Source organism: Oncorhynchus masou, chromosome 27 (assembly GCF_036934945.1).
Source record: "Oncorhynchus masou masou isolate Uvic2021 chromosome 27, UVic_Omas_1.1, whole genome shotgun sequence".
Taxonomy (NCBI): Eukaryota; Metazoa; Chordata; class Actinopteri; order Salmoniformes; family Salmonidae; genus Oncorhynchus; species Oncorhynchus masou.
Genome location: NC_088238.1, coordinates 1,855,465 through 1,875,448, shown reverse-complemented (window position 1 = coordinate 1,875,448; position 19,984 = coordinate 1,855,465). Strand labels below are relative to the sequence as shown.

General features: G+C 46.2%; 1 pseudogene; it reads left to right on the top strand.

Moving 5' to 3' along the window:
• The window catches only part of LOC135516558 (rho guanine nucleotide exchange factor 39-like), a 79,052-nt pseudogene that overhangs the window by 1,051 nt on the left and 58,017 nt on the right, over window positions 1-19,984 (top strand).

Here is a 19,984-nt window from a genome sequence, read left to right as displayed (position 1 = left end):
CCCTCAGTGACATATCCTGACATAATGTGAACTGAATGCATTACCCTCTCTCCCTCAGTGACATATTCTGACATAATGCATTACCCTCTCTCCCTCAGTGACATATCCTGACATAATGTAAACATAATGCATTACCCTCTCTCCCTCAGTGACATATCCTGACATAATGTAGATGTAATACATTACCCTCTCTCCCTCAGTGACATATCCTGACATAATGTGAACTGAATGCATTACCCACCTTACCGGGTGGTAGCCGGCTAGTAACAGTGACTAAGGTTCAGGGCAGGGTACCAGGTGGTAGTCGACTAGTGACAGTGACTAAGGTTTAGGGTAGAATACCGGGTGGTAGGAGGCTAGTAACAGTGACTAAGGTTGAGGGTAGAGTACCAGGTGGTAGTCGACTAGAAACAGTGACTATAGTTCAGGGTAGAGTACCAGGTGGTAGCCGGCTAGTAACAGTGACTAAGGTTTAGGGTAGAATACCGGGTGGTAGGAGGCTAGTAACAGTGACTAAGGTTCAGGGTAGAGTACCGGGTGGTTCCCGGCTAGTAAGTGACTATAGTTCAGGGCAGTATACTGGGCAGAGGCTGGCTAGTGGTGGCTGGTTAACAGTCTGATGGCCTGGAGATAGAAACTGTTTTTTCAGTCTCTTGGTCTCAGCTTTGATGCACCTGTAGTGTCTCCACCTTCCAGATGGTAGCAGGGTGAACAGTCCGTGACTCGAGTGGCTGAGGTCCTTGATGATCTTCTAGATGGTAGCAGGGTGGCTGAGGTCCTTGATGATCTTCTTGTCCTTCCTGTAACACCAGGTGCTGTAGATTTCCTGGAGGGCAGGCAGTGTGAACCCCCGGTAATGTTGTGGGCTGCCCGCACCACCCTGTGGAGAACCATGTGGTTGAGGGCGGAGAAGTTGCCGTACCAGGTGGTGCCGCAGCCCGACAGGATGCTCTCAATGGTGCATCTGTAGAGGTGTGCGACGGTCTTAGGCGGCAAGAATAATTTCCTCAGCCTCCTGAGGCTGAAGAGGCTCTATTGCACCTTCTTCACCACGCTGCCGTGTGAAGGGACCATTTCAGGTACTCTGTGATGTGCACGCCAAGGAACTTCAAGCTTTTGGTGGTCTCTGGGTCTCACCCTATACCAGGCACTAACTGGGCCCCAGTGGTCTCTGGGTCTCACCCTAGACCAGGCACTAACAGGGCCCCAGTGGTCTCTGGGTCTCTCCCTATACCAGGCACTAACTGGGCCCCAGTGGTCTCTGGGTCTCACCCTATACCAGGCACTAACTGGGCCCCAGTGGTCTCTGGGTCTCACCCTATACCAGGCACTAACAGGGCCCCAGTGGTCTCTCCCTAGACCAGGTATTAACAGGGCCCCAGTGGTCTCTGCGTCTCTCCCTAGAGCAGGTATTAACAGGGCCCTAGTGGTCTCTCCCTAGACCAGGTATTAACAGGGCCCCAGTGGTGTCTGGGTCTCTCCCTAGACCAGGTACTAACAAGGCCCCAGTGGTCTCTGGGTCTCTCCCTAGAGCAGGTATTAACAGGGCCCCAGTGGTCTCTCCCTAGACCAGGTATTAACAGGGCCCCAGTGGTCTCTGGATCTCTCCCTAGACCAGGCACTAACAGGGCCCCAGTGGTCTCTCCCTAGACCAGGTATTAACAGGGCCCCAGTGGTCTCTGCGTCTCTCCCTAGACCAGGCACTAACAGGGGCCCAGTGGTCTCTCCCTAGACCAGGTACTAACAGGGCCCCAGTGGTCTCTGGGTCTCTCCCTAGACCAGGCACTAACAGGGCCCCAGTGGTCTCTGGATCTCTCCCTAGAGCAGGTATTAACAGGGCCCCAGTGGTCTCGCCCTAGACCAGGTATTAACAGGGCCCCAGTGGTCTCTGCGTCTCTCCCTAGACCAGGCACTAACAGGGGCCCAGTGGTCTCTCCCTAGACCAGGTACTAACAGGGCCCCAGTGGTCTCTGGGTCTCTCCCTAGACCAGGCACTAACAGGGCCCCAGTGGTCTCTGGGTCTCTCCCTAGACCAGGCACTAACAGGGCCCCAGTGGTCTCTCCCTAGACCAGGTCCTAACAGAGCCCCACAGTGGTCTCCCCCTAGAGCAGGCACTAACTGGGCCCCAGTGGTCTCTGGGTCTCTCCCTAGAGCAGGTACTATCAGGGCCCCAGTGGTCTCTCCCTAGAGCAGGTACTAACAGGGCCCCACAGTGGTCTCCCCCTAGAGCAGGCACTAACTGGGCCCCAGTGGTCTCTGGGTCTCTCCCTAGAGCAGGTACTAACAGGGCCCCAGTGGTCTCTGGGTCTCCCCCTAGAGCAGGTACTATCAGGGCCCCAGTGGTCTCTGGGTCTCCCCCTAGAGCAGGTACTAAAAAGGGCCTCGGGAAGGAGATGCCTGTATCACACCATGTTTCTTGAAGAGTTTGATCCTGGTTGTCTATAGTCCATCCTCCTCCGTAACACCTGGACATATGATGAGGGGAACCACACAGATCCTTCACCCAGTCAGACGTGACAGATAGATGACAGAGAGGGAGCGAGAGGGGAAAAGGTCAATGGTTGTCGCGTGCCTTTGTAAACAGGCCCTCAGAAAGTGAGTCCATTATGTGGCATTGTATACAGGCCCTGAAAGAGCAGGCTCTCATCGGTAAGATAAGAGTACTGGAGCGGCTATGACTCAGAGAAGCATTGCTCACCCTCCTCCTCCTCCTCCTCCTCTGCCTAAGGATCGAGGTCAGACAGCGTTAATGAAGTTAATCCATGTACTCTATTTCACGTGTCCAATTCAATGCCCTCCCTCGCCTTTCTCTCATGATTTTCTCCAGTGTGTGTGTGTGTGTGTGTGTGCACGTGTGTCCTACACAAGCAAATAGAATCATGAATCCATTGTTCTTCCAACATGAAAGTTTCCTCACCAGTGGTGTTAACAGATGACTGATGTCCACGTTAATGTTTCCTCACCAGTGGTGTTGACAGATGACTGATGTCCACGTTAATGTTTCCTCACCAGTGGTGTTGACAGATGACTGATGTCCACGTTAATGTTTCCTCACCAGTGAGGAATAACTCACTGTGAGACAGTGAATTATCAGTGAAAAAATCTGTTTGTAAACAATTGTTGGAAAAATTACTTGTGTCATGCACAATAATCAACTTGCCAAAACTGTAGTTTGTTAACGAGAAATTTGTGGAGTGGTTGAAAAACTAGTTTTAATGACTCCAACCTAAGTATACTGTATGTAAACTTCCAACTTCAACTGTATGTGTTCAGCACTTTTGAAATATATAGCGACAGAATTCTGAACACGGGCCATTCTTACAGTATTCTCCTGTACACCAAGTCAGAACTATAGGATAAATAAAGGGGGCATATAAGCAGACAATGAAAGCTATTACAATATTTGATGATGACATTTCTCTAAAACAGGCTATAGGCTACATGTGCACCACCAAGTCAGAACAGTATGCTAAATCATGAGGGGGAAAGGGACCAAATTATTCGGAGAGGCACATGTGTTACTAACACCTTACTATACAACATACACTCAGTATTACTTTCCTAGCTACAGTATACATATCTCCCTGGCATATTTTAAGCCAGCAGCATACCACCCTGCATACCACTGCTGGCTTGCATCTGAAGCTAAGCAGGGTTGGTCCTGGTCAGTTCCTGGATGGGAGACCAGATGCTGCTGGAAGTGGTGTTGGAGGGCCAGTAGGAGGCACTCTTTCCTCTGGTCTAAAAAAAATATCCCAAATGCCCCAGGGCAGTGATTGGAGACACTGCCCTGTGTAGGGTGCTGTCTTTCGGATGGGACGTTAAACGGGTGTCCTGACTCTCTGAGGTCATTAAAGATCCCATGGCACTTATTGTAAGAGTAGGGGTGTTAACCCCGGTGTCCTGACTCTCTGAGGTCATTAAAGATCCCATGGCACTTATCGTAAGAGGAGGGGTGTTAACCCCGGTGTCCTGACTCTCTGAGGTCATTAAAGATCCCATGGCACTTATCGTAAGAGGAGGGGTGTTAACCCCGGTGTCCTGACTCTCTGAGGTCATTAAAGATCCCATGGCACTTATCGTAAGAGTAGGGGTGTTAACCCTGGTGTCCTGGCTAAATTCCCATTATGGCCCTCAAACTATCACGGTCACCTAATAATCCCCAGTTTACAATTGGCTCATTCATCCCCTGTAACTATTCCCCAGGTCGTTGCTGCAAATGAGAACGTGTTCTCAGTCAACTTACCTGGTAAAATAACGGATAAATATTACCTCATTTATGCAGCAGCATACAAGACATTTTTGGACTCACCTTGATGTGCTCTGCTCACTTGAACAGGAAGGTGGCGTGGTGGTGCTTCATAGGCAAACATCGAACTTTGTCAAAGTCTGGCATTCTCTGAATTTATGGTGCTTTCAAGACAACTGGGATCTCGGGGAAAAAAAACAGGGTTGAATCATGACGTCAGTGATCTTCAGGTCGGAGCTCTAGAAAGAGGCCCGAGTTCCCCACTTGGAATTCCGAGTTGGATGACCGTTCAAAACGTTCCCAGTTGTCTTGAACTCACTGAAGTCCCACATTTCCCAGGTCCGAGTTTCCAGTTGTTTTGAACTCACTGAAGTCCCACATTTCCCAGGTCCGAGTTTCCAATTGTTTTGAACTCACTGAAGTCATGCTGGATTGACAGCATGACCCATGTCGAATGTTTATCTATTTAAGCCTGGAAAAGAGACCCTTCAACCCAGACTTGGACCACACATCCACTCCATTGAATAGCAGGCTAGTGACTGTTTTGCAATGCTTGCAGTTAATCACGGACCCCTTCAAAACCTCTCATTGTTGAATTTGTGATTTCAGTCCAATCAAAGCTACTGTAGATATAACATGATTTGAGGTCACTTTATCTGTGGCCAATAACATTGAGCCTTCTTGGATGGTCACTTCTAATGTAACTCTACTTCCTTCTACCTTATTGTGGTCATTACCATAGAAACGGCAGTTGTTTGACCTGTTGCCCTCATGTCGTTATATGTCATTAATATCAACTCAGTTACACCACTACATTCTCCCTCATTGCAGTAGAATCGCCATTTTGTCTGTCTAATCAGACTAGTGAAAAATCAGCTGAAATCAAAACCAGCTGAAATGTATTGATCAGGGGTGCGTCCCCAAATGGAAGCGTGTTCCCTATGCAGTGCACTACTTTTGAGCCCTGTGGGCCACTATAACGGGAATAGGGTGCCATTTGGCATGCAAGCCCAGTTCCATCCACGCTACACTAGTTCCATCCACGCTACACTAGTTCCATCCACGCTACACTAGTTCCATCCACGCTACACTAGTTCCATCCACGCTACACTAGTTCCATCCACGCTACACTAGTTCCATCCACGCTACACTAGTTCCATCCACGCTACACTAGTTCCATGCACGCTACACTAGTTCCATGCACGCTACACTAGTTCCATGCACGCTACACTAGTTCCATGCACGCTACACTAGTTCCATGCACGCTACACTAGTTCTATCCACGCTACACTAGTTCTATCCACGCTACGCTAGTTCTATGCACGCTACGCTAGTTCCATGCACGCTACACTAGTTCCATGCACGCTACACTAGTTCTATCCACGCTACACTAGTTCTATCCACGCTACACTAGTTCTATGCACGCTACACTAGTTCTATGCACGCTACGCTACACTAGTTCTATGCACGCTACACTAGTTCTATCCATGCTATACTAGTTCTATCCATGCTATACTAGTTCTATCCATGCTATACTAGTTCTATCCATGCTATACTAGTTCTATCCATGCTATACTAGTTCTATCCATGCTATACTAGTTCTATCCATGCTATACTAGTTCTATCCATGCTATACTAGTTCTATCCATGCTATACTAGTTCTATCCATGCTATACTAGTTCTATCCATGCTATACTAGTTCTATCCATGCTATACTAGTTCTATCCATGCTATACTAGTTCTATCCATGCTATACTAGTTCTATCCATGCTATACTAGTTCTATGCACGCTATACTAGTTCTATCCATGCTATACTAGTTCTATCCATGCTATACTAGTTCTATCCATGCTATACTAGTTCTATGCACGCTATACTAGTTCTATCCATGCTATACTAGTTCTATCCATGCTATACTAGTTCTATCCATGCTATACTAGTTCTATCCATGCTATACTAGTTCTATCCATGCTATACTAGCTCTATGCACGCTATACTAGTTCTATCCATGCTATACTAGTTCTATCCATGCTATACTAGTTCTATCCATGCTATACTAGTTCTATCCATGCTATACTAGTTCTATCCATGCTATACTAGTTCTATCCATGCTATACTAGTTCTATCCATGCTATACTAGTTCTATCCATGCTATACTAGTTCTATGCACGCTATACTAGTTCTATCCATGCTATACTAGTTCTATCCATGCTATACTTCACCTTTCGGTCAGCTCTCACTAAAGCCTCCGTCCATATGAACGTGATGTCACTGATGAGCTCTGACAGGAATGATTGTTACAACTCCTGTTATCCACACTCAAAGAGGGTGTGTGTGTGTGAGAGAGAGTGTGTTTGTCGAAGGGTGATTAGGGACCAGATGAGGAAGCATCTCTCTCTGTCTGTCTCTCTCTCTCTCTCTCTCTGTCTCTTTGTCCGTCTCTCTGTCCGTCTCCGTCTCTCTCTCTCAGTCTCTCCCTCTGTCTCTCTCTCTCTCTCTCTCTGTCTCTCTCTCTCTCTCTCTGTCCGTCTCTCTGTCCGTCTCTCTGTCCGTCTCTCTGTCCGTCTCTCTGTCCGTCTCTCTGTCCGTCTCTCTGTCTGTCTCCGTCTCTCTCTCTCAGTCTCTCCCTCTGTCTCTCTGTCTGTCTCTGTCTCTCTCCATCTCTCCCTCCCTCCTTCTCCATCCCTGCTCTGAGGTATATCAAAGCCTGCATTGCCAGGAGACAACATGCATCAATAGTGTGTTTTCTCTCTTAATTAGTAGTGTAAATATTCTCTCCCTTTTCCCTCTCTCTTCCTCCTTCTCTTCGTCCAGTCAGCCAATAGTATTGTAGCCCTGGAGTCTCAGCCAATAGTATTGTAGCCCTGGAGTCTCAGCCAATAGTATTGTAGCCCTGGAGTCTCAGCCAATAGTATTGTAGCCCTGGAGTGTCAGCCAATAGTATTGTAGCCCTGGAGTGTCAGCCAATAGTATTGTAGCCCTGGAGTGTCAGCCAATAGTATTGTAGCCCTGGAGTGTCAGCCAATAGTATTGTAGCCCTGGAGTGTCAGCCAATAGTATTGTAGCCCTGGAGTGTCAGCCAATAGTAGTGTAGCCCTGGAGTCTCAGCCAATAGTATTGTAGCCCTGGAGTCTCAGCCAATAGTATTGTAGCCCTGGAGTCTCAGCCAATAGTATTATAGCCCTGGAGCGTCAGCCAATAGTATTATAGCCCTGGAGCGTCAGCCAATAGTATTGTAGCCCTGGAGCCTCAGCCAATAGTATTGTAGCCCTAGAGCCTCAGCCAATAGTATTGTAGCCCTAGAGCCTCAGCCAATAGTATTGTAGCCCTAGAGCCTCAGCCAATAGTATAGTAGCCCTGGAGCCTCAGCCAATAGTATTGTAGCCCTGGAGCCTCAGCCAATAGTATTGTAGCCCTGGAGTCTCAGCCAATAGTATTGTAGCCCTAGAGCCTCAGCCAATAGTATAGTAGCCGTGGAGCCTCAGCCAATAGTATTGTAGCCCTGGAGCCTCAGCCAATAGTATTGTAGCCCTGGAGCCTCAGCCAATAGTATTGTAGCCCTGGAGCCTCAGCCAATAGTATTGTAGCCCTGGAGCCTCAGCCAATAGTATTGTAGCCCTGGAGCCTCAGCCAATAGTATAGTAGTCGTGGAGTCTCAGCCAATAGTATTGTAGCCCTGGAGCCTCAGCCAATAGTATAGTAGTCATGGAGTCTCAGCCAATAGTATTGTAGCCCTGGAGCCTCAGCCAATAGTATTGTAGCCCTGGAGTCTCAGCCAATAGTATTGTAGCCCTGGAGTCTCAGCCAATAGTATAGTAGTCGTGGAGTCTCAGCCAATAGTATTGTAGCCCTGGAGCCTCAGCCAATAGTGTAGTAGTCGTGGAGTCTCAGCCAATAGTATAGTAGCCCTGGAGCCTCAGCCAATAGTATTGTAGCCCTGGAGCCTCAGCCAATAGTATTGTAGCCCTGGAGCCTCAGCCAATAGTATAGTAGCCCTGGAGCCTCAGCCAATAGTATTGTAGCCCTGGAGCCTCAGCCAATAGTATAGTAGTCATGGAGTCTCAGCCAATAGTATTGTAGCCCTGGAGCCTCAGCCAATAGTATTGTAGCCCTGGAGTCTCAGCCAATAGTATTGTAGCCCTGGAGTCTCAGCCAATAGTATAGTAGTCGTGGAGTCTCAGCCAATAGTATTGTAGCCCTGGAGCCTCAGCCAATAGTGTAGTAGTCGTGGAGTCTCAGCCAATAGTATAGTAGTCGTGGAGTCTCAGCCAATAGTATTGTAGCCCTGGAGTCTCAGCCAATAGTATAGTAGTCGTGGAGTCTCAGCCAATAGTATTGTAGCCCTGGAGCCTCAGCCAATAGTATAGTAGTCGTGGAGTGGTGAACTGTGCCGCGTGGCATCAGAGGCTCTGGTCAATAGGAGTGCCCTATATAAGGAACAGGTTATCATTTGGGACCAACAACTGGTGAACTGGTAAACTGTGGGTCTGTAGTGACCTTTGACCCTTTGAGGATGAGGAAACAAAGAACAGCTGTGGAGTCCTGAAGGGTCTGTGTGTCTCTGTGTGTGGTTGAGTCATGTGGTATTTGGTGTTGTCATGGAATCGAGGAGCAGTCTCATCGTTGCAGGCACTTAGTTCATAACACAAAGAGAGCTACACGTCTGTAACAAGGGGGCCTCTTTTCTTTCTGAGTGTGAGGGAGGATGAACAAGTGTGTGTGTGTGTGTGTGTGTGTGGGGAGCTGTTTAAAGCGTGTGAGGGTGAACAAGGCCTGCTGTGGTGCTGAGCTCATCCCATCAGAGACACTGGACACCCAGTCTGTGTGCGTGTCCCCGATTGGACCGTGCCGAGCTCTGCCAAACGGTAAGCCAGCCCTTGCAAAGATCAGATCAGTACAATCCCTGTGAGAATCGGTGCCAGTTGCTACCCACAACAGTTTTCAATGAAGATGTTTTGTCAGGAAGTGCATTTTAAAATCACTTCCTGAATTGGCCCCCCAACCTGCTGCATCAGTCATAAAAACGAGATAAATAAAGGTTACATTTAAAAAAATCTGTTAAGTAGGCAAGTCAGACCCAATGAACCCTTCACATGACCTGTCCTCCATTCCTCTCCACTATCATCTCCCACATCCAAACCGGCCTCTATCAACGAGACACAGCAGGAAACAGACTGGAAGAGAGCCAGGCTCAGTGTTGCAGCAAGATGAGTGACATGATTGACAGGTGAACTGGAGAGGTCTGTGTGGCACTAGTACGATATTAAATATTCCATCGTTAGAATACATTATCATTAAGGCCTAGTAAACATGGACACTCAGGCTCACTCATTTATATCATATAATATTTAGTTATTATATTATGATTAGTTATTATAATAATTGTTGTTACTCTAATAGCCCTAATACATTACTGCACATTGCCATGTTGCAAATGACAGACACTGAGCTGATTGTCGTTGTAAGGGGTTTAGCGCCCCCTTCTGGGCATTCTAAACCCCTGCATAGGCTGGCTATTCTTTCATGGTGCGGAACACTTTCAAACTGGAATCAATAAAAAAATAGAGGAAAAAAATACCAACTTCAATTGATATTATTAGGCTGAAGACAGTGTAGGCTACCTCTCTCTCTCTGTCTGTCTATTATGAGGTTGAAGACAGTGTAGGCTACCTCTCTCTCTCTCTCTCTGTCTATTATTAGGCTGAAGACAGTGTAGGCTACCTCTCTCTCTCTCTGTCTATTATTAGGCTGAAGACAGTGTAGGCTACCTCTCTCTCTCTCTCTGTCTATCATTAGGCTGTAGACAGTGTAGGCTACCTCTCTCTCTCTCTCTCTGTCTATTATTAGGCTGAAGACAGTGTAGGCTACCTCTCTCTCTCTCTGTCTATCATTAGGCTGTAGACAGTGTAGGCTACCTCTCTCTCTCTGTCTATTATTAGGCTGAAGACAGTGTAGGCTACCTCTCTCTCTCTGTCTGTCTATTATGAGGTTGAAGACAGTGTAGGCTACCTCTCTCTCTCTGTCTATTATTAGGCTGAAGACAGTGTAGGCTACCTCTCTCAATCTCTGTCTATTATTAGGCTGAAGACAGTGTAGGCTACCTCTCTCTCTCTCTCTCTCTGTCTATTATTAGGCTGAAGACAGTGTAGGCTACCTCTCTCTCTGTCTATTATTAGGCTGAAGACAGTGTAGGCTACCTCTCTGTCTCTGTCTATTATTAGGCTGAAGACAGTGTAGGCTACCTCTCTCTCTCTCTCTCTCTCTCTCTCTGTTATTAGGCTGAAGACAGTGTAGGCTACCTCTCTCTCTCTCTCTCTCTCTCTGTCTATTATTAGGCTGAAGACAGTGTAGGCTACCTCCCTCTCTCTGTCTATTATTAGGCTGAAGACAGTGTAGGCTACCTCTCTCTCTCTCTGTCTATTATTAGGCTGAAGACAGTGTAGGCTACCTCTCTCTCTGTCTATTATTAGGCTGAAGACAGTGTAGGCTACCTCTCTCTGTCTATTATTAGGCTGAAGACAGTGTAGGCTACCTCTCTCTCTCTCTGTCTATTATTAGGCTGAAGACAGCGTAGGCTACCTATTATTAGCTGAAGACAGTGTAGGCTCTGTCTGTCTATTATTAGGCTGAAGACAGTGTAGGCTACCTCTCTCTCCCTCTGTCTATTATTAGGCTGAAGACAGTGTAGGCTACCTCTCTCTCTCTCTCTGTCTATTATTAGGCTGAAGACAGTGTAGGCTACCTCTCTCTCTCTCTGTCTATTATTAGGCTGAAGACAGTGTAGGCTACCTCTCTCTCTCTGTCTATTATTAGGCTGAAGACAGTGTAGGCTACCTCTCTCTCTCTCTGTCTATTATTAGGCTGAAGACAGTGTAGGCTACCTCTCTCTCTCTCTGTCTATTATTAGGCTGAAGACAGTGTAGGCTACCTCTCTCTCTGTCTATTATTAGGCTGAAGACAGTGTAGGCTACCTCTCTCTCTCTCTGTCTATTATTAGGCTGAAGACAGTGTAGGCTACCTCTCTCTCTGTCTATTATTAGGCTGAAGACAGTGTAGGCTACCTCTCTCTCTCTCTCTCTGTCTATTATTAGGTTGAAGACAGTGTAGGCTACCTCTCTCTCTCTGTCTATTATTAGGCTGAAGACAGTGTAGGCTACCTCTCTCTCTGTCTGTCTATTATGAGGCTGAAGACAGTGTAGGCTACCTCTCTCTCTCTCTGTCTATTATTAGGCTGAAGACAGTATAGGCTACCTCTCTCTCTGTCTGTCTATTATGAGGCTGAAGACAGTGTAGGCTACCTCTCTCTCTGTCTGTCTATTATGAGGCTGAAGACAGTGTAGGCTACCTCTCTCTCTCTGTCTGTCTATTATTAGGCTGAAGACAGTGTAGGCTACCTCTCTCTCTCTCTGTCTGTCTATTATTAGGCTGAAGACAGTGTAGGCTACCTCTCTCTCTCTCTCTGTCTATTATTAGGCTGAAGACAGTGTAGTCTACCTCTCTCTCTCTGTCTATTATTAGGCTGAAGACAGTGTAGGCTACCTCTCTCTCTGTCTGTCTATTATTAGGCTGAAGACAGTGTAGGCTACCTCTCTCTCTCTGTCTATTATTAGGCTGAAGACAGTGTAGGCTACCTCTCTCTGTCTGTCTATTATTAGGCTGAAGACAGTGTAGGCTACCTCTCTCTCTGTCTATTATTAGGCTGAAGACAGTGTAGGCTACCTCTCTCTCTCACTGTCTATTATTAGGCTGAAGACAGTGTAGGCTACCTCTCTCTGTCTGTCTATTATTAGGCTGAAGACAGTGTAGGCTACCTCTCTCTCTCTCTGTCTATTATTAGGCTGAAGACAGTGTAGGCTACCTCTCTCTCTCTCTCTCTCTGTCTATTATTAGGCTGAAGACAGTGTAGGCTACCTCTCTCTCTCTGTCTATTATTAGGCTGAAGACAGTGTAGGCTACCTCTCTCTCTCTGTCTGTCTATTATTAGGCTGAAGACAGTGTAGGCTACCTCTCTCTCTCTCTGTCTATTATTAGGCTGAAGACAGTGTAGGCTACCTCTCTCTGTCTGTCTATTATTAGGCTGAAGACAGTGTAGGCTACCTCTCTCTCTCTCTGTCTATTATTAGGCTGAAGACAGTGTAGGCTACCTCTCTCTCTGTCTATTATTAGGCTGAAGACAGTGTAGGCTACCTCTCTCTCTGTCTATTATTAGGCTGAAGACAGTGTAGGCTACCTCTCTCTCTCTCTGTCTATTATTAGGCTGAAGACAGTGTAGGCTACCTCTCTCTCTCTCTCTCTCTCTCTGTCTATTATTAGGCTGAAGACAGTGTAGGCTACCTCTCTCTCTCTCTGTCTATTATTAGGCTGAAGACAGTGTAGGCTACCTCTCTCTCTCTGTCTATTATTAGGCTGAAGACAGTGTAGGCTACCTCTCTCTCTCTCTGTCTATTATTAGGCTGAAGACAGTGTAGGCTACCTCTCTCTCTCTCTGTCTGTCTATTATTAGGCTGAAGACAGTGTAGGCTACCTCTCTCTCTCTGTCTGTCTATTATTAGGCTGAAGACAGTGTAGGCTACCTCTCTCTCTCTGTCTATTATTAGGCTGAAGACAGTGTAGGCTTATTAGGCTGAAGACTGTAGGCTCTCTCTCTCTCTGTCTATTATTAGGCTGAAGACAGTGTAGGCTACCTCTCTGTCTGTCTATTATTAGGCTGAAGACAGTGTAGGCTACCTCTCTCTCTCTCTGTCTATTATTAGGCTGAAGACAGTGTAGACTACCTCTCTCTCTCTCTCTGTCTCTCTGTCTATTATTAGGCTGAAGACAGTGTAGGCTACCTCTCTCTCTCTCTCTCTCTGTCTATTATTAGGCTGAAGACAGTGTAGGCTACCTCTCTCTCTCTGTCTATTATTAGGCTGAAGACAGTGTAGGCTACCTCTCTCTCTCTGTCTATTATTAGGCTGAAGACAGTGTAGGCTACCTCTCTCTCTGTCTATTATTAGGCTGAAGACAGTGTAGGCTACCTCTCTCTCTCTCTGTCTATTATTAGGCTGAAGACAGTGTAGGCTACCTCTCTGTCTATTATTAGGCTGAAGACAGTGTAGGCTACCTCTCTCTCTCTGTCTATTATTAGGCTGAAGACAGTGTAGGCTACCTCTCTCTGTCTATTATTAGGCTGAAGACAGTGTAGGCTACCTCTCTCTCTCTCTCTCTGTCTATTATTAGGTTGAAGACAGTGTAGGCTACCTCTCTCTCTGTCTATTATTAGGCTGAAGACAGTGTAGGCTACCTCTGTCTGTCTATTATGAGGCTGAAGACAGTGTAGGCTACCTCTCTCTCTCTGTCTATTATTAGGCTGAAGACAGTATAGGCTACCTCTCTCTCTGTCTGTCTATTATGAGGCTGAAGACAGTGTAGGCTACCTCTCTCTGTCTGTCTATTATGAGGCTGAAGACAGTGTAGGCTACCTCTCTCTCTCTGTCTATTATTAGGCTGAAGACAGTGTAGGCTACCTCTCTCTCTCTCTGTCTATTATTAGGCTGAAGACAGTGTAGGCTACCTCTCTCTCTCTCTGTCTATTATTAGGCTGAAGACAGTGTAGGCTACCTCTCTCTCTCTGTCTATTATTAGGCTGAAGACAGTGTAGTCTACCTCTCTCTCTGTCTATTATTAGGCTGAAGACAGTGTAGGCTACCTCTCTCTCTCTGTCTGTCTATTATTAGGCTGAAGACAGTGTAGGCTACCTCTCTCTCTCTGTCTATTATTAGGCTGAAGACAGTGTAGGCTACCTCTCTCTGTCTGTCTATTATTAGGCTGAAGACAGTGTAGGCTACCTCTCTCTCTCTCTGTCTATTATTAGGCTGAAGACAGTGTAGGCTACCTCTCTCTGTCTGTCTATTATTAGGCTGAAGACAGTGTAGGCTACCTCTCTCTCTCTGTCTATTATTAGGCTGAAGACAGTGTAGGCTACCTCTCTCTCTCTCTCTCTCTCTCTGTCTATTATTAGGCTGAAGACAGTGTAGGCCACCTCTCTCTCTCTCTGTCTATTATTAGGCTGAAGACAGTGTAGGCAACCTCTCTCTCTCTCTGTCTATTATTAGGCTGAAGACAGTGTAGGCTACCTCTCTCTCTCTCTCTGTCTATTATTAGGCTGAAGACAGTGTAGGCTACCTCTCTCTCTGTCTATTATTAGGCTGAAGACAGTGTAGGCTACCTCTCTCTCTCTCTCTCTCTCTCTCTGTCTATTATTAGGCTGAAGACAGTGTAGGCTACCTCTCTCTCTCTCTGTCTATTATTAGGCTGAAGACAGTGTAGGCTACCTTAGTCTATTATTAGGCTGAAGACAGTGTAGGCTACCTCTCTCTCTGTCTATTATTAGGCTGAAGACAGTGTAGGCTACCTCTCTCTCTCTCTCTCTGTCTATTATTAGGCTGAAGACAGTGTAGGCTACCTCTCTCTCTCTCTGTCTATTATTAGGCTGAAGACAGTGTAGGCTACCTCTCTCTCTCTGTCTATTATTAGGCTGAAGACAGTGTAGGCTACCTCTCTCTCTCTGTCTATTATTAGGCTGAAGACAGTGTAGGCTACCTCTCTCTCTCTGTCTATTATTAGGCTGAAGACAGTGTAGGCTACCTCTCTCTCTCTGTCTATTATTAGGCTGAAGACAGTGTAGGCTACCTCTCTCTCTCTCTCTCTGTCTATTATTAGGCTGAAGACAGTGTAGGCTACCTCTCTCTCTCTCTCTCTATTATTAGGCTGAAGACAGTGTAGGCTACCTCTCTCTCTCTCTATTATTAGGCTGAAGACAGTGTAGGCTACCTCTCTCTCTCTGTCTATTATTAGGCTGAAGACAGTGTAGGCTACCTCTCTCTGTCTATTATTAGGCTGAAGACAGTGTAGGCTACCTCTCTCTCTCTCTCTGTCTATTATTAGGCTGAAGACAGTGTAGGCTACCTCTCTCTCTGTCTATTATTAGGCTGAAGACAGTGTAGGCTACCTCTCTCTCTCTGTCTATTATTAGGCTGAAGACAGTGTAGGCTACCTCTCTCTCTCTGTCTATTATTAGGCTGAAGACAGTGTAGGCTACCTCTCTCTCTCTGTCTATTATGAGGCTGAAGACAGTGTAGGCTACCTCTCTCTCTCTGTCTATTATTAGGCTGAAGACAGTGTAGGCTACCTCTCTCTGTCTGTCTATTATTAGGCTGAAGACAGTGTAGGCTACCTCTCTCTCTCTCTGTCTATTATTAGGCTGAAGACAGTGTAGTCTACCTCTCTCTCTCTGTCTATTATTAGGCTGAAGACAGTGTAGGCTACCTCTCTCTCTCTGTCTGTCTATTATTAGGCTGAAGACAGTGTAGGCTACCTCTCTCTCTCTGTCTATTATTAGGCTGAAGACAGTGTAGGCTACCTCTCTCTGTCTATTATTAGGCTGAAGACAGTGTAGGCTACCTCTCTGTCTGTCTATTATTAGGCTGAAGACAGTGTAGGCTACCTCTCTCTCTCTCTGTCTATTATTAGGCTGAAGACAGTGTAGGCTACCTCTCTCTGTCTGTCTATTATTAGGCTGAAGACAGTGTGTAGGCTACCTCTCTCTCTCTGTCTATTATTAGGCTGAAGACAGTGTAGGCTACCTCTCTCTCTCTCTGTCTATTATTAGGCTGAAGACAGTGTAGGCTACCTCTCTCTCTCTCTCTCTGTCTATTATTAGGCTGAAGACAGTGTAGGCCACCTCTCTCTCTCTCTGTCTATTATTAGGCTGAAGACAGTGTAGGCAACCTCTCTCTCTCTCTCTGTCTATTATTAGGCTGAAGACAGTGTAGGCTACCTCTCTCTCTCTATTATTAGGCTGAAGACAGTGTAGGCTACCTCTATTATTAGGCTGAAGACAGTGTAGGCTACCTCTCTCTCTCTCTGTCTATTATTAGGCTGAAGACAGTGTAGGCTACCTCTCTCTCTCTATCTATTATTAGGCTGAAGACAGTGTAGGCTACCTCTCTCTCTGTCTATTATTAGGCTGAAGACAGTGTAGGCTACCTCTCTCTCTCTATTATTAGGCTGAAGACAGTGTAGGCTACCTCTCTCTCTCTCTCTCTGTCTATTATTAGGCTGAAGACAGTGTAGGCTACTTCTCTCTCTCTCTGTCTATTATTAGGCTGAAGACAGTGTAGGCTACCTCTCTGTCTCTGTCTATTATTAGGCTGAAGACAGTGTAGGCTACTTCTCTCTCTCTCTGTCTATTATTAGGCTGAAGACAATGTAGGCTACCTCTCTCTCTCTGTCTGTCTATTATTAGGCTGAAGACAGTGTAGGCTACCTCTCTCTGTCTGTCTATTATTAGGTTGAAGACAGTGTAGGCTACCTCTCTCTCTCTGTCTGTCTATTATTAGGCTGAAGACAGTGTAGGCTACCTCTCTGTCTCTGTCTATTATTAGGCTGAAGACAGTGTAGGCTACCTCTCTCTCTCTCTGTCTATTATTAGGCTGAAGACAGTGTAGGCTACCTCTCTCTGTCTGTCTATTATTAGGCTGAAGACAGTGTAGGCTACCTCTCTCTCTCTCTCTGTCTATTATTAGGCTGAAGACAGTGTAGACTACCTCTCTCTCTCTCTCTGTCTCTCTGTCTATTATTAGGCTGAAGACAGTGTAGGCTACCTCTCTCTCTCTCTCTCTCTCTCTGTCTATTATTAGGCTGAAGACAGTGTAGGCTACCTCTCTCTCTCTGTCTATTATTAGGCTGAAGACAGTGTAGGCCACCTCTCTCTCTCTCTGTCTATTATTAGGCTGAAGACAGTGTAGGCAACCTCTCTCTCTCTCTCTCTCTGTCTATTATTAGGCTGAAGACAGTGTAGGCTACCTCTCTCTCTCTCTCTCTGTCTATTATTAGGCTGAAGACAGTGTAGGCTACCTCTCTCTCTCTGTCTATTATTAGGCTGAAGACAGTGTAGGCTACCTCTCTCTCTCTCTCTCTCTGTCTATTATTAGGCTGAAGACAGTGTAGGCTACCTCTCTCTCTCTGTCTATTATTAGGCTGAAGACAGTGTAGGCTACTTCTCTCTCTGTCTATTATTAGGCTGAAGACAGTGTAGGCTACCTCTGTCTCTCTGTCTATTATTAGGCTGAAGACAGTGTAGGCTACTTCTCTCTCTCTCTGTCTATTATTAGGCTGAAGACAGTGTAGGCTACCTCTCTCTGTCTGTCTATTATTAGGCTGAAGACAGTGTAGGCTACCTCTCTGTCTGTCTATTATTAGGCTGAAGACAGTGTAGGCTACCTCTCTCTCTGTCTATTATTAGGCTGAAGACAGTGTAGGCTACCTCTCACTCTCTCTCTGTCTATTATTAGGCTGAAGACAGTGTAGGCTACCTCTCTCTCTCTGTCTATTATTAAGACAGGCTGAAGACAGTGAAGACAGTGTACCTCTCTCTCTCTCTCTGTCTATTATTAGGCTGAATACAGTGTAGGCTACCTCTCTCTCTCTCTGCCTATTATTAAGACAGTGTAGGCTACTCTCTCTGTCTGTTATTAGGCTGAAGACAGTGTAGGCTACCTCTCTCTGTCTATTATTAGGCTGAAGACAGTGTAGGCTACCTCTCTCTCTCGCTCTCTCTCTGTCTATTATTAGGCTGAAGACAGTGTAGGCTACCTCTCTGTCTGTCTATTATTAGGCTGAAGACAGTGTAGGCTACCTCTCTCTGTCTCTGTCTATTATTAGGCTGAAGACAGTGTAGGCTACCTCTCTCTATCTCTGTCTATTATTAGGCTGAAGACAGTGTAGGCTACCTCTCTCTCTCTCTGTCTATTATTAGGCTGAAGACAGTGTAGGCTACCTCTCTCTCTGTCTGTCTATTATTAGGCTGAAGACAGTGTAGGCTACCTCTCTCTCTCTGTCTATTATTAGGCTGAAGACAGTGTAGGCTACCTCTCTCTCTCTCTGTCTATTATTAGGCTGAAGACAGTGTAGGCTACCTCGCTCTCTCTGTCTGTCTATTATTAGGCTGAAGACAGTGTAGGCTACCTCGCTCTCTCTGTCTGTCTATTATTAGGTTGAAGACAGTGTAGGCTACCTCGCTCTCTATTATTAGGCTGAAGACAGTGTAGGCTACCTCTCTCTCTCTCTCTGTCTATTATTAGGCTGAAGACAGTGTAGGCTACCTCTCTCTCTCTGTCTATTATTAGGCTGAAGACAGTGTAGGCTACCTCTCTCTGTCTATTATTAGGCTGAAGACAGTGTAGGCTACCTCTCTCTCTGTCTATTATTAGGCTGAAGACAGTGTAGGCTACCTCTCTCTCTGTCTATTATTAGGCTGAAGACAGTGTAGGCTACCTCTCTCTCTGTCTATTATTAGGCTGAAGACAGTGTAGGCTACCTCTCTCTGTCTATTATTAGGCTGAAGACAGTGTAGGCTACCTCTCTCTCTCTCTCTGTCTATTATTAGGCTGAAGACAGTGTAGGCTACCTCTCTCTCTGTCTATTATTAGGCTGAAGACAGTGTAGGCTACCTCTCTCTGTCTATTATTAGGCTGAAGACAGTGTAGGCTACCTCTCTCTCTCTGTCTATTATTAGGCTGAAGACAGTGTAGGCTACCTCTCTCTCTCTGTCTATTATTAGGCTGAAGACAGTGTAGGCTACCTCTCTCTCTCTGTCTATTATTAGGCTGAAGACAGTGTAGGCTACCTCTCTCTCTCTCTGTCTATTATTAGGCTGAAGACAGTGTAGGCTACCTCGCTCTCTCTGTCTGTCTATTATTAGGTTGAAGACAGTGTAGGCTACCTCTCTCTCTCTTTCTATTATTAGGCTGAAGACAGTGTAGGCTACCTCTCTGTCTATTATTAGGCTGAAGACAGTGTAGGCTACCTCTCTCTCTCTCTCTCTGTCTATTATTAGGCTGAAGACAGTGTAGGCTACCTCTCTCTCTCTGTCTATTATTAGGCTGAAGACAGTGTAGGCTACCTCTCTCTCTGTCTATTATTAAGCTGAAGACAGTGTAGGCTACCTCTCTCTCTGTCTGTCTATTATTAGGCTGAAGACAGTGTAGGCTACCTCTCTCTCTCTCTGTCTATTATTAGGCTGAAGACAGTGTAGGCTACCTCTCTCTCTCTCTGTCTATTATTAGGCTGAAGACAGTGTAGGCTACCTCTCTCTCTCTCTCTGTCTATTATTAGGCTGAAGACAGTGTAGGCTACCTCTCTCTCTCTCTCTCTCTGTCTATTAGGCTGGAGACAGTGTAGGCTACCTCTCTCTCTCTGTCTATTATTAGGCTGAAGACAGTGTAGGCTACCTCTCTCTGTCTATTATTAGGCTGAAGACAGTGTAGGCTACCTCTCTCTCTCTGTCTATTATTAGGCTGGAGACAGTGTAGGCTACCTCTCTCTCTCTGTCTATTATTAGGCTGAAGACAGTGTAGGCTACCTCTCTCTCTGTCTATTATTAGGCTGAAGACAGTGTAGGCTACCTCTCTCTCTGTCTATTATTAGGCTGAAGACAGTGTAGGCTACCTCTCTCTCTCTGTCTATTATTAGGCTGAAGACAGTGTAGGCTACCTCTCTCTCTCTCTCTCTCTCTATTATTAGGCTGGAGACAGTGTAGGCTACCTCTCTCTCTCTCTCTCTCTATAGGTCTGCATAGGTCTGACACATGTCTACACAGTTACTAGATATCAACCCTCTTAGCATCGGTCTGATATGTCTCTTAGATATCAACCCCCTAAGCATCGGTCTGACATGTCTACACAGCTACTAGAT